This window comes from Saccopteryx leptura, chromosome 3, assembly GCF_036850995.1.
Source record: "Saccopteryx leptura isolate mSacLep1 chromosome 3, mSacLep1_pri_phased_curated, whole genome shotgun sequence".
Lineage (NCBI taxonomy): Eukaryota > Metazoa > Chordata > Mammalia > Chiroptera > Emballonuridae > Saccopteryx > Saccopteryx leptura.
In genome coordinates, this window is record NC_089505.1 from 359,924,737 (window position 1) to 359,939,358 (window position 14,622).

The 14,622-nt window shown below is 49.0% G+C and overlaps 1 pseudogene; it reads left to right on the forward strand.

The window, feature by feature from the left end:
* The first annotated feature begins 7,600 nt into the window (after nucleotides 1–7,600).
* Nucleotides 7,601–14,377, forward strand: LOC136398589 (synaptonemal complex protein 3 pseudogene; annotated as a pseudogene).
* The last annotated feature ends 245 nt before the right edge of the window (nucleotides 14,378–14,622 follow it).

Below are 14,622 nucleotides of genomic sequence, written 5' to 3' on the forward strand. Positions count from 1 at the left end.
TCTCTCAAACTCATTGATCAGATAAATAAATGGCTTCATCAATCATGACGAGTGAGCCTAGTGGAAAACGAGGCAGGAAGTGTTACCTTGGATAAGGTCCCTCCACGTGGAAATGTGAGGCCAGGAGACCAAGGTTCCCACCAAGGTTCTTCGCAGACATAAGCGTTCGTTAGTACTCATGGCTGTAAGTTCACCGGGGAAAGGGGCCCCCTTTTCTCTTCCCTATGCTTCTCCCACAGCACTAGCACAATGCTAGGCACAGACATGGTGCTGAGGTAATGCTGGCCGATTGACCTGTGACACTTCATGAGCTTATGTGACATTTCCCCCACTGGGTCACTCCAGGAGGAGCAGCAATTGCTGTGGTTTGACCCCTCACACTGGCAGTCCTTGCCTAACCCAACAATTTGGGAGTGTGAAAGGCTAAACTGATGACCCAATCCTTCCTTGGGGAGATGCCCGTGCTCTCCTTCTGCCCACCAAGTCCCATGCTGGCCAACACACTGGACTCTGCTGCGTTCCTAGCCAGCGCTGCCCTGGGGTGGGGTGTGGGTGGGGTCACCGAACGCGTCTGAGTCCCGTTTGGTTGTAAGTTCCTGAAGTCAGGGACTGAATCTGATAGTATTAGCTGAGAAGAATCTTCAGCTGGTAGTAACTGATTAAAGAGGGGTTTATTTTTCTTTCCTCTGAAAGATGTTTGGGTTAAGGGGACAGGCCAGCTGCGTGACATCATTGATATCCCAGGTTCCTTTAATCCGTCTGCTTCACCATCCTCGGTCCCATGGCTTCCATCCTTACGGCGGACTTCCAGCTGTAAAATGACACAGCAGTCCCAGCCCTTACGTCCATATTTCAGGTAGCAAGAAAGAGGAGGGAGGAAGAACTATAAGGTCCCCCAGCTGAGTCTACTCATTCTGTTTAGGAGTTTTCCAGGAAGCACCAGACAACGAAGGATGCCTCGGTCAAAATGTAGCAAATGGTCTCATTTCTCTACAAGGGTGCCTGGGGAATAGTGGTTTTCAGCTGGTGCCATTGCTTTCCCTTCAAAATCAGAACTGTATTATTAAGGGAGAAAACGAGGGTGGAAAATGGCAGGCAACCCAGAGTCTCTGCCTTGCCCCTCTCTATCCCGAGAAGTGCTGATCACACAGTAGGCGTGTGTCTGTTTCATTCAAACATTACTTCTTTATAACAATCTTTTAAAAAAATTACAGAGTGAATACCTACTCAGGGCAGGCATATGTCTAGTTGGGAAGAGAAACAATGCGAAATAAACAAACAGAAGAATAAGATAATGTTAGATAGTGACACATGCTAAGAAGCAAAATAAAGCAGGGCAAGGGTAGGGGTGAGAGGCAATGTTCAGTTGGGTGGTCAAGGGCGGACTTTTGGAGGAGACGCTGAAGCAGAAATCTGAATGAAGAAGGACAGTAAGACATGCTGGGCTCTAGGGGAAGAAGTCTCCTGGAAGAAGCCCTGGTGTAGGAGTGTGTTTGACACGTTGCAGAACAGACAGCCAGGATGGAGAAGTAGGTCAAAGCCAGACTTTGACCCTGTAGGCCATGACAGGGACTTTGAAATTTCCCCCAAGACTGAGGGAAGCTAGTGGAGACTGAGCAAGGAATTAACACATTAAATTCAAATGATCTCCTGTATCTTTTTCTGACTTCCCATTAGACATATGTTAGACCCTCTTATTCTACCCACCATGTATTTTTTTTTTTCTCTCTGCAGTGCAGTGCAGATAATTTTTTAGGTTTGTTTTTTACTAATTTTCTCTTCAGATGTATTAATATATTGTTGCAGAAATCCATTGGGTTTCTAATTTTAATTATTACACTTTTTCATTTCTAGAAGTTCTGTTTATTTGTTTTTCAAACATGCTTGTTTTTTTTTTTTTTTCTTATTCCCTCATTATGTGCTCAGTCCTCACTTGTATTTCATTATCTACATGATTGCTTTATACAGTGTATCTATTCATTGCAACATCTGTAGTCTTTATGGGGCTGATGCCATAATTTGATTCTGCTGACTCTCACTTATGTGGGTTTATTTATTTGTGTGCTTCTGATTCCTGACTGTGAGCTTGTGTTCCTTGGGCCGATATCTGTGGTGGTTCTCTGAGGCTGAGCTTTAAAGTGTACACCTCCGGGGACTATTGGTGATGTGTGTCTGCTCGCTATGCAGGTCTACTTGGGTTGGCATGGACTATATCGGAGACATGAATAATGGCCCCAAACACTGAACTTGTGCTTGTGCTCAGGAATTCTCAAGGGAATAGTTTTCCTTGGTTTCTGTTTCACCAACAGCCAAAACTAGACAGATAAGTTTCATTCTGGGAGGCTGACATTTTGTGGGGTTCTGACTTTTTATGCGAACTTTCAGTCTGACTAAGCCCCTTGCGAGGGCCCCAGGTCTTGTCTCCTGCTTCCTGCCCAAGTCCTTTCTGCCTCAATGCGCAAGATCCACTAAGACCTCGTCTCTTTGCTCTTGGGGAATCGCATGCACTCTGGGCACATGTCACCTCTATGGATTCAAGCTTTAAAAAAAAATTGTATCTGATCTTTTGGAGATTTTTGTTTTGCTAGCTTAACCATTCATTAAGGAATATGCTTTTGAAAAGACTTTATTATTTTTATTGTGCTAAACTGGCAAGTTTCTGCTGTACTTTAGAAAAATCACATGACCTCATTTACTTAGTTTTTGGCCTGAGTACCTGAGTTCAGGGCACATCTCAGGGAGTGAGGTGGCTGTAGATGAAGGTGGCGGGAGCCCGTTTTCTAGGGTCTGAGCCTTTCTGGGGAAGCCGAACAATGAGCCTCTAGGCCCATAGACTCCTGAAGGGTAGAGAGGCTTGTGAAGCCGGGATGCCATTCTCCCTCCTCAGTTAGGTTGCTTCCCTTCATCCAGGTTTAAATATCAACCGCAAATAGAAGTCCCGGGTAGCGTGGGGAGCAAGTGTCCTGTCACGTCACCCAGACTGGGTCACTGGTTCCCCGGCCTTGGGGTTATGCTGACTTGAATATTCAACCCCTCACCATGGATGAATGGATAATAACCAAAACGTGATGTATGCACCTAGTGAAATATTACTCAGCCTTAAAAAGGAAGGAAACTCGACATCATGCTACCACATGAACGACTCTTGAGAGAACGACACCACGTGAAATAAGTCAGGTAGAAAAGGACAGATACTGTATGAGTCCAGTTAGAGCGGGTACCTGAAATAGGCAAACGCACTGTGACAGGAAGGAGAACAGAGGTTGCCAGGGGCTGGGGGGAGGGGCGAATGTGGAATGGGAGTGAAACGGGTTCAGAGTTTCAGTGTGGGAGGAAGAGAAGGTTCTGGAGAATGATGACGGCGATGGTGGCAGAGCAATGTGAATGTACTTATCTGCCACTGAACTGGACACATAAAAATGGCAAAAAAGAATTTAAAACAAGCAAACTGATATAAAATTAACTCTGAATTTTGTCCATTGAAGGCATTAAAAACCAAACTACAATTTGTTATGACCACCATGGGATGCAAAGACAGAATATTTTTAAACCTCAAGAAAGCAAGAAAGAGTGTGTCTCAAGGTGCACGATAAATCATTGAATGGGGCACTATTAGTTGTATATATACATATATAAAAGCTATAGATATAAAAGCTACCATATTTTTCGCTCCATAAGACGCACCTGACCATAAGACACACCTAGGGTTTTAAGGAGGAAAATAAGAAACAAAATATTCTGAACCAAATGGTGTGTTAAAATATTTAATAAAATACCATATTTTTCGCTCCATAAGATGCACGGGCATTTTCCCCTCCATTTTTCGGGGAAAAAAGTGTGTCTTATGGAGCGAAAAGTATGGTATAGCTATGCTAAGTAGTAAAGCACATTGCTTTCGTTTCTTTTCTGTTCCTTGGTGGACTGTGTGGTCAGTGCTCCCAAAGCCACAGAATGGCTAGATGACCCCTTGTTGGAGGCAGTCAGGAAGACTCAAGGGTCACACAGGAGCACTGGATGGAGGCCTCCTTCAAACATACTCGCTCAGGGGGATGGCTCAGGGGGATGGCAGGATGGCTGGCAGGCGGGTTACGACTAGGGTGACCACAGGAGAGTGTGCTGTTGTACTCGAAACTGCTCTGGTTTGGGTGCTAACGGGCACAGTCCCCTGGTACCGCCCCCTGCTCAGGAGACGCGTGGGGCAGGGGCTGCGCGCCTGGAGAGTCTGCGTGTGTCGAGGGTGCCCCGCCCCCTGCTCAGGAGACGCGCGGGGCAGGGGCTGCAGCGTCTAGAGAGTCTGCCCAGGGAGAGGTCGTGTGTCGAGGGTGCCCCGCCCCCTGCTCAGGGGACACACGGGGCAGGGGCTGCGCGCCTGGAGAGTCAGCGTGTGTCGAGGGTGCCCCGAGGACTTGGTGAGCAGCGAGTTCTTGATAAAGGGCAGTTATTTTTATCCAGGCCATCTAGAAAAAGCACTGGCTTTCGAGTCTTCGGATATTGGATTGAATCCCTGTTTACAAGGGCTTTGACCTTTGGCAAGGTACTTAAATTCTCTGAGCCTCAGTTTCTTATTGGTAAAGTAGAGCCGTCGAAACCTTTCTTACGGGTTGTTTGGAAGCAGAAATAAAATATAACAATATTGACTAATGCATGTAAAGTACTTAGCCTGGAGCCAGGCACACAGTGGGTGCTCAAAAAATAACCACTTTGCCTTTCCCCTCCCTCCCTCCCTCCCTCCTTCCTTCCTTCCTTCCCTCCCTCCCTCCCTCCTTCCCTCCTCCCTCCCTCCCTCCCTCCCTCCTTCCTTCCCTCCCTCCCTCCCTCCCTCCCTCCTTCCTTCCCTCCCTCCCTCCCTCCCTCCTTCCCTCCTCCCTCCCTCCCTCCCTCCCTCCCTCCTTCCTTCCTTCCTTCCTGCTTTCCTTGCTTGCCTGATTCCTTTCTGCTTCTGCAGATACACATTCAGCCTCCTGATTCCAATTACTCAGGAGCCTCCCAGGTCCAGCATGGGGACCTCCTGCGCTGGCCAGGAGAAGTGCAGCTGAGGGTCTAACTTTCCTGTTCAGAGTGGCTTGTTTGAATACTGTCGTAATCTGTTCGGTCTGCTATAAGAAAACACCACAGATTGGGTAGCTTACTAACAAAAGAAATTTATTTCTCACAGTTCTGGAGGCTGGGAAATCCAAGGTCACAGAGCCAGCAGATTTGATGAGAGGGCTGGCTGTTGAAGGCTCTATTCCTGGTTTATGGAAAGCACCTGCTCACTGTGTCCTCACATGGGGGAAGGGGCTAGGGATCTCTCCGGAGCTTCCTTCATAAGGGCACTAATCCCATTCACGAGCGCTCCACCCACATGACCTAAGCACTTCCAAACGCCCACCTCCCAATACCATTATCTCTGGGAGATAGGAGCTCAACATATGAAGTTTGGGGGGAACACAAACATTCAGACCATAGCAAGGACATTCTGCACTAAAACTACAGATGTCCTTGCCAAGAAGGGAAGTATGAGGGTGGGGAGGCATGGCTACCCAGACACAGAAAACACGAACTGCTATTCTCAAGGGGCTTAGAGCTTCCCTGGGTTCAAACACTTGCTCACACTTGAGATAGTCCAAGAGCATTTTCTCAAGGAGAACAAATGCTTTCTTCACCCCTAGTTTATCCCTAATTTTCAGTGAACTTCTGAATATGACCATCCAATCTGTCACCCAGTTGAGGACAGAAACACTGGTCCTCATCTTAGAGACTAGCAGAAGCTGGGATGTCTTTTAGGACTCTGAGCTACTCTCAGCTACTATAGGCTCTGTCAGTGTCTTCAGGTTGGTTCATAAAGAGCCTTCAAGTTCATGGGCTGAGAAGGGATGGTGAGGTAGAGGTTGGCTGAAACCAGAAAATGACTCTTGCTGAGGAGATAACCTCTGAACTGGCATCTGAAAGGAAGGCTGGCGGGGTTTGCTGAAGAGGGCGGGAACGGAGCTCTGTCAGAAGCCCCTACATCCGGCTCACTCCTCCTGGCCAGTCTTGGCATTCGGCCTGGCACCGAGGAGGTGTTTCCCAAACTCTGGCTGAGCGGAGCTCACCTTCAAGGCCTGGCGTGGGGTTCGCCTCTTCTGAATCCTCCTGGGATTGCCCAGACAGGACTCAGGATCCACTCCTCCCCCTGGGCTCACGGAACGGGTACGCGTTGCGGCATCTGTCATATGGTGTTGTAATTACTTGTGGGTTCCAGACGGAGAGTCCTCGAGGGCAGAGGCTTTGTCATTGTACCTCTTGCTCCAGCTTCTGACTGTAATAGGGACTCAGCGCACGCTGAGTGACTGAGAACCACGGGTCAGCTCGTCTGGCATTGGCACTGGTCAGGAGGGTCCTGAGGAATTAGGGGCTGGCTGGGTACCAGGGGCCACTGAATACCACACTCCAGGGCTACGGTCTGCTTGCCAATAACTCTATTCCACATTTCCCAGAGACTGTTCTCGTAATACACGGGCAGCATGCCCAAGCCAGGCTGTGACTAGTTCCTAAAACAAGTTAAAGCTTTCCTTTTGGGACAATTCCATTAGTGGGACAGACGAGCATGCTCTGACTACTGTGGCTTCCGCGGTCCTGATCGTTGGGCCGTATTTCCTCCGGTTCCTCGTGGCCCCTCGCAGCAGCCCTGTTGTGCTGGGCTGGGCCTCTGGCTGGTGGGGAGATGTGTTCTGTCTTCCCAGGTCGCAGCGTGGAAGGGAGCAACATGCATGTCCCCACCCACGGCGCCTGTGCGCAGCTGGGATGGAAACTAGCTCCTCATCCAGCAGATCTCGGTGCAGATTGGAGAGCGCTGGTCGGAGCAGGGAGCTGTGTCATTGTGCGTATGTGGCAGGCAGCCAGGCTGTAAGTGAGACCACAGTCTCCCCATCAAGTTTGCTTTCCACTCTGGTGGGAGGCAAGGCCATTTTCCAATGCCAGCTGCAAAAGAGATAGGGCTGGGCACTATCTGCCTGGGCTGGACCAACTTTCACCAGATGACGGTCATGAGGGTAGACCGTAGGATGGCCAGAGACGAGAAGGAGTGACTCCTTGTGAAGAATTCACAGTCGGAGGCTGTCTCTCTCTTTGGGATGGTGCACTTCCACCCTTTAAGACCTACTCAGCACTCCTAGGGTGTAAGCATGATTTCTGGCACACGCACTTGAACATCAGTCTGGACTTGAGTCATCTCAGCAATCCCCACCCTGCCCACGATCCCCAGGGAACCTGAGAGTTGAACCTCAGGAGTCCTTTCTGCTGGATCCTTCGATAGGGGGCCCGCCGTGGTCTCCCTGTGCTGTGTGTGTCTGTAATAAAAGGGAGCACACAGAGGAGTTCAATCTCACTCTGAAAATGGAAGCACTCATTTAGTTGAGAAGCAGAACCGAGGAGTGTGTGAAAGAGCACAGAATCGGGGGTCAGTGCCACGGACGCCCACCCAGCTCTGTGAACTTGAGCTGATCCCCTCATTTTATTTTGTTTTGTTTCTAGAATTCATTGAGCAAATATTGAGAGGAGTGTCGGGCAGCAAAGTGGGGTGCATCTAAATATGGAGCCCCCTGCAAGAAAGCACAGGGGGATGTCTAGGAAGACATTGATGGAGGGTCAGGTGGTAAGAGTCTGTCTCTATGAGAAAGAAGATGAGAAAGATGGAGTGGATCAGAGGAGGGTGTTACCGATGCGAAGGCTCCAGGGATTGATCCACTTGGGAAGGAAAGGGCTTCCGCAGGAACAGTTGAACATATGGGGGGTGCTGAGGCACAGAATATGCTGGAAACATTGGGAGGGGACATTGACAACACTCTGCTTGCAAAGAGAACAAGACTCTCAAGGCTTCTCTCAAAACCTTAGCCAGAAGATTGGGCATATTTGGAAAACCCGACGAGATCAAAGGCAGAAGCTGGACCCAGAATATCCTCAGCAGTTTCTGACCTTGTTTCAGCAGTGGGAGATAGATGTGCAGAAAGCCCAAGGACAAGAAGAGAAATGAGCTGGTTTGTTTTGACAGCAACAACAATCTGGAGTTGCTCTGAGCCAGAGGCTGAAAACAATTAAACAGTTATGTGAGCAGCTCCCAAAGAGGATGGACGTGGAGAAGAGTTATGACACTCCACTGGCTGGCGCACAAAATGAACTTGCAAAAGGAACAGCGATGTTGCTAAAGCCAATTATGGTGGACACTCAGCAGCAGGAGATGGCAAGTATTGGAAAGTCTCTCCAATCCAGGCATTCTGATGACTCCGTGAAGGAAGAACTTGAACCTAAGAAATATGATACAATTACAACATTAGCTAAGAGGCATGTGTCTTTAGAATGGTTTAAAAATTCTAGCTGCCTAACCAGGTGGTGGCACAGTAGATAGAGCATTGGCCTGGGATGCTGAGGACCCAGCATCCTCAAAACCCTGAGGTTGCCGGCTTGAGTGTAGGCTCATCCGGCTTGAGCATGGGCTCACCAGCTTGAGTGCAGGGTTGCTGGCTTGAGCATGGGTAGAAATGACTCCATGGTTGCTGGCTTGAGCCCAAAGATCACTGGCTTGAAGCCCAAGGTCGCTGGCTTGAGCAAGGAGTCACTGACTTGGCTGTAGCTCCCCCCCCCCCCCCGCCCCCTGCCATCAAGGCACATATGAGAAAGCAATCAATGAACAACTAAGGTGCTGCAATGAAGAATTGATGCTTCTCATCTCTCTCCCTTCCTGTCTGTCTGTTCCTATTTGTCCCTTCCTCTGTCTCTCTCTGTCTCTGTTTCTCCTGCTAAAAAAAAATTCTAATTAAAACATTACATCGTGTTAATCATTAGCTTACATACAAGCCTCCTCTTTCTGTTAACCTCCAAATAAAATCTAAATAGTTATGGGAGTAGCAGTCATTCTTAATTTGTATGTAGCAAGCTTTCTGCTGTTTAAATAGTAGTTGTGAATTTTTTTCTCTAACACTTGTCAACTAACGTAGCAATAAAGATGACTTAATTAAAATAAAAACCCAAAGATGAATCTAGTGTTTAAATAAGTGTAATGAACTATTTTATGTGCTTGACAAATATTAATGCATTTCATTTCTATAATTTCCCATGATGTAGGTATAATTTTTAAACTCATTTTATGACTGAGGAAAGTGAAGGACAGAAATGTCAAGTGACGTCCCAAGATCATACAGTTAGTCAGTGGTGGAGTAAGTCTGAGCTCTCTGGGGTCTCAGCTTAGTCAGCTGTAAAATGGGCATAAAACTTGTCACCCTGCCCATACCAGGATTTAGTCCCACAGAGCCTCACTTGTACCTTGGTGATTATTGGAATGAAATCCCTTTAAAATGCAGCTGATGAGGGCTTGCGCATGTTCTTTGGTCATTGATTACTTGCACAAGTGAGTAAGAGAGCTTCTGACATGTCGCAGGCACTTAATCAACGTCGAATGAATGAATGAGTGAGTTCACCCCATCCCTCTGTGTTGTGATGAGAGGGACCCGGTTCCTCCCCACACGTGGCTTTCTGAAGGCACAGGCCATGGCTTCTTTATCTCTGGATCTCCATTCCTGGAGCAGACAGGTGCTCATACTGAGTGAATGAAGTCACATTACTGCCCTTTGTCTGAGGTCGGAAGTCACCTGTTAGTCATGAAGGCACGAGCACAGTTAACTGTCATAAGGCAATGGACATTGACACCTGTGAGCTATGGAGTAATCTTTTTTTCCCCCTTCTTTACCAAGTTGAGAGAAGGGAAAATAGAGAGACAGACTCCCACATGCATCTCAACTGGGAACCACCAGGCAACCCTATCTGGGGCTGATGCTCTGCCCATCTGGGGCCATGCTCACAACCTAGCTATTTTTAGTATCTGAGTCAGAGGCGCCATGGAGCCATCCTCAGCTCCCGGGGCTGATGCACTCAAAGCAATCAAGCCATGACTGTGGGAGAGTAAGAGAGAGAGAGAGAAAGAAAGAGAGAGAGAGAGAGAGAGAGAGAGAGAGAGAGATAGAAAAGGGGCAGGGGCTGAGAAGCAGATGGTCACTTCTCCTGTGTGTCCTGACCGGGAATTGAACCCAAGACATCCACATGCCAGGCCAATGCTCTATCACTGAGCCAACCAGCCAGTGCCTGGAGTAATCTTTTACAGTGAAAAAGATAAAGTGGAAAAAATGGGAGTCTTTTAGTTACTGTATAATAAGCCATTCCAAAATGTTTGGCTTAAAACAACAACGATTTATTATTTCTCCCAATAGTTGGCCAGGTTTCTGCTCTGTGTGGTTAGTCAAGAGTCTGTACTCACCCGGGACCTCTCTGGAGCTCTGGCATCCAACGGCTTCTCATCCTTGGGCCCTCTCGTCTCCATGTGGCTCGCCATCATTCATTGCCGAGCTAGCTTGTGAGAAGCGGGGGACAGAGCTCTCCAAACTCTTAAGGCCAGCCTCAGGGGTCCCAGGCCGTCATTTTTACCACATTTGGTTGTGCAAAGCAAATCACAAGGCCAGACCAGATTCAAGGGGAAGGAGAATAGATTCCACCTCTTGCTGTGAGGCGCAGAACACAGGAGGTACAGAAATGGGAGAAACTGTTGGCGGCCATAGTGAAGACTCTACCCAGGGGTAAGCTGGAAGTGGTGGCAGGAACCCCCAAATATCCTCATGTAAATGAGCGGCTGTTAAGGGTGAGGCTGTGGTTTGCCTGCCGGAAAGATAGCCTGGGGTGTGAAAGCTCTCCACCCTGACCTGGGAGGTCTGACGGACCAGGCTCCTGGAAACGATCAAGTGTTTTCTTCTCTTCCAGGTGATGAAATGGGGAATAAAGAGAAGTGACAAGTCAGTGTCAGGATGAGCGCTGCTGTTTCCAAGTGACTTTTGGGTTCAAACGTTGGCTTTGCCACCAAAAAATCTGGACAAGTCGCATAAACTTGCTTGACCTCTACTTCCTCACTTCTTTAACGCTGATAGTTAATGCCTCCTTTCTAGGGCAGACTATGTAGTGGTTAACAAGCAGGCTTTCTGGAGCTAGGCTACCTGAGTTCAAATCCCGGTTCTTCCTTTTACCACCTGTATTATCTTGGGATAAATATTTAATTGCCTCATGCCTCAGATTCCTCCCCTGTAAAGAGGGGATAATAATAATAATATTGTTTAGCATTGTTGTGAAGATCCAATGAGTTTAAAGTTACAGAAGCATCTAGAACAATACCTGGAACATAATTCACAACCCATCGATATTATCTATACTCAGTACAGTGTTTCTTTGAAAATTAAAATGAGATAATGTTTGCAAAAGCCTAGCACATGCCTTATATATCGGAAGTGAAGGCTATCCTGGGTGGGAAGGTGCTTGTTTTACATGCTCATATTTGGGGAAGTTTGGAGCGTGCAATCCCAATTTCTCTCTTTAATTGTTCTTCTGCAAGCAACGAGTGTCTCATCTCACTCGTCAGAGTTGGCTGGTTACTAGGGGGCAGGGAGACTGAGCCTCTCAGACACAAACAGGCTTTGGCCTCCTCCCCTCCCTGCATGCACTGACTTCCTGCTTCTATGTGGTAAGTCCACTGCAAAGGAGTCCTCCCACCAGAGGGGGCGTACCTCTTTCTCCCTCACTGTCCCAGCCTTGCCTTTGACTAAGTAGATAAGTTCCAAGAACACCTGGAATTCAATCCCTTCTTTGACCATTACTGGTCTGCCATTAGTGTATCTCAGTGATCTATCTCATCTGTATCACGAAAATAACAGTACCTACCTCATGGACTTATTGGAAGAATGAAATGAAGTGATGTATATGAGATAGTGCCTGGCACATAGTGAGTCACCAGGGGTTAGTGGGTTATAGTTGTTGTTATTATTATTATTATTTTATAATTTTATTTATTTATTTATATTTATTGTATTTTTCTGAAGTTAGAAGCGGGGAGGCAGTCAGACAGACTCCCGCATGTACCCGACCGGAATCCACCCGGCATGCCCACTAGGGAGTGATGTTCTTCCCATCTGGGGCATTTCTTGGTACAGCCAGAGCCATTCTAGCACCTGAGGGGGAGGCCATGGAGTCATACTCAGCATCCGGGCCAACTTTGCTCCAATGGAGCCTTGGCTGTGGGAGTGGAAGAGAAAGATAGAGAGAAAAGAGGGGGAGGGGTGGAGAAGCAGATGGGTGCTTCTCCTGTGTGCCCAGGCTGGGAATCAAACCTGGGACTTCCACACACAGGGCCGACACTCTACCACTGAGCCAACCAGCTAGGGACAGTTGTTGTTACTATTATGCATATTCCAGGCCCAGCTACAATGCTCCTCCTCCAGGAAGCCTTCCTGAGCTTCTCTAGAGGGAAGTTGGCATTTTCTTCCCCTGGGCTTCCTTCTTACCCCTTCTCTAGTTTTTTTGATATCATGTTTCTCTTCTAACTGAATGAGAATAATTGAGAGGTGAGTCTTCTCCTTGACGGTAAGCTCGAAGATGCAGTTTTGTGCTGGATCAGCCCTTGTGCTCCATTGGTGTACCCCAGGTCTGGGCACAGAGTAGGCACTTAAGCGGTGCGCAGGGCAGGCATCCTTACAATCATTGCAACTATCGCATATATTAGTAATATATACATATATTAAGAGAGCACCTACTATGTGCTAGGCTAAGTGTGAGGGGTCAACATGAGCCCATTCCTTCCTCATCCTCCAAGGTAACAGCCCCTCCTTCGCTCCACACAACCCTTCAGGCTGCCCCGTGGTGACTCCTTTAGCTCTCCCAGGCTGCTCAGAAATTGCGTTCTCTCTTTCAGTTCCACCTCACTTGTAGCAGCTCTTGGGGGTGGGGGCGGGAGGACGAGCACAGGCAGCTCAGAGTCCTGTAGCTCTCGCCCCTCAGCGCTCTGACCCCCCCCCCCCCAAGCTGTGCATCTTACCCTGCGGCTCTCAGTGTCTTTGGGGTTAAACAGGAGCATATATGTCAAAGTGCTTGGCAGACAGGCCGTCCTTCCCAAATATAATTACTGTTTTCTGCCCGTGCCTGGGAACAGCTTTGGGGCCCTGAAATGTCCTGCAAATGTGGCAGGTATCCTAACAGGAGGTGCCCTGCTGCAAATTGCACCTGGGTTTTTGTTCTCACCCTCAGTGAGGAAGGTGCCAGCTATGCCAGGGGACAGGCGCCGGGGGCACCTCCCCGAGAAGTGCAGCTGCAAAGAGCCCTCAGGCTCCTGAGAGAAGGATATAAAAAAATGTCCCTCTTTCTGGGTATTTAAGAGAGAAGAGATGTCCCCTGCAGTGCTCACAGGGCAGGAAAAGAAGGATTTGTGAGGTCAGAAAGGAGAATCAGTTCTGAAGAAGCGTGTTCCGGCTGTTTTCTCACAGCCTGGGAAAGAGCTGAGTGCGAGGAAGTGAGTTAGGAAAAGGATACTTTAAGAGCTCTGCAGGGGGCCTGGCTGTGGGTCAGGGGCTTGGTTTTGGCATTGGTCTGTATCCAAGCAATTGCCTAGGCCTATTTCTGTCTTCAAACATTTTATTGAATTGATTGGGGTGACACTGGTTAATAAAATTATATCGGTTTCAGGTGTACAATCCTTTAATACAGCATCTGTATATTGTACCGTGTGTTCACCATGTCAAGTCACGTCTCCGTCCATCACCATCTAAACCCCTTTGCCCTCTTCTCTCTCCCCCTACCATCCTCCCGTCCCTCTGGTAGTAATCCCCATACTGTTCCTGTCTATGAGGTTCTTTGTTTCTTTGCTTTATCCCTTCACCTCTTCCTCCAGCCCTCCAAGCCGTCCCTGTGACAGCTGGCAGCCTGTTCTCCGTGCGCCCGCGCATTAGCAGTGGCGTTCTGTGGCAGTAAGGACTGTGGCCGAGAGGCTCCAAGGCAGTTAGTCGTAGGCTGAGCACACTCCAGGTCCTCTGTACCTGGTGTGTTTGAGGACTCATTCTGCTTTTCCTTGGCCCATCCCGGGGGCTTTGGGAGAGTCTGCTGGGAAGGGAGGAGACCTCCAGAGAGATGCGGGGCTTTCTGCTCCTCGTGTAGACGCGTGCTCAGGAGAGTCATTGGGAAGAAGAAGTGGAACGTGGCCGTGTTCGCGCTCTGAGTCCTGGAGCAGCGCTCACTCGCTGGACACATTACCCCAGAGGGCATTGTGAAACGCTGAGAGAGATTCGGTCCGGATTAAGTTTTGTGTTTAGGATCCCGGGATGACTCGTTCTTGGGAGGCAGAGGACAGCCTGCTTCCTGGGCGTGGAGGTGTGGAGGGCACGGTGTGTTTGGGATCCAGGCAGAAGGCTGGCTGCCTGGGTCACAGAGTCTGCCCAAGGCGGCAGCGGGCGAAGACCTGAGAACGGGCTCCCCCGGGACCACGGAGGCCTTGGGTGCCTCTCTCGGGGGTCTGGGCTCGCTCCTGGCACCCTGGGAGGAGCGCGTCGAGCCGCCATGACTGGGAGGGCCTCGGGGGCCGAAAGAGCCGTGTCTCCCCAGGGCCCACCCGGTCTCCAGGAGGGCCGCCCACCGGCCCTCCATCTCCTTATCCGCAGTCCGTTCTCAGAAAACAGCCAACGCGGCAGCTCCCGGTGGCCGGATTGCGACACCGAACGTGTTTGTTCCCCGTGTTTGTGAAATGCCTCAGAGGCACCGTTCCAGTCCCACCTGACCAGTTTTCTGATTGCCACACAGCCCTGCTCT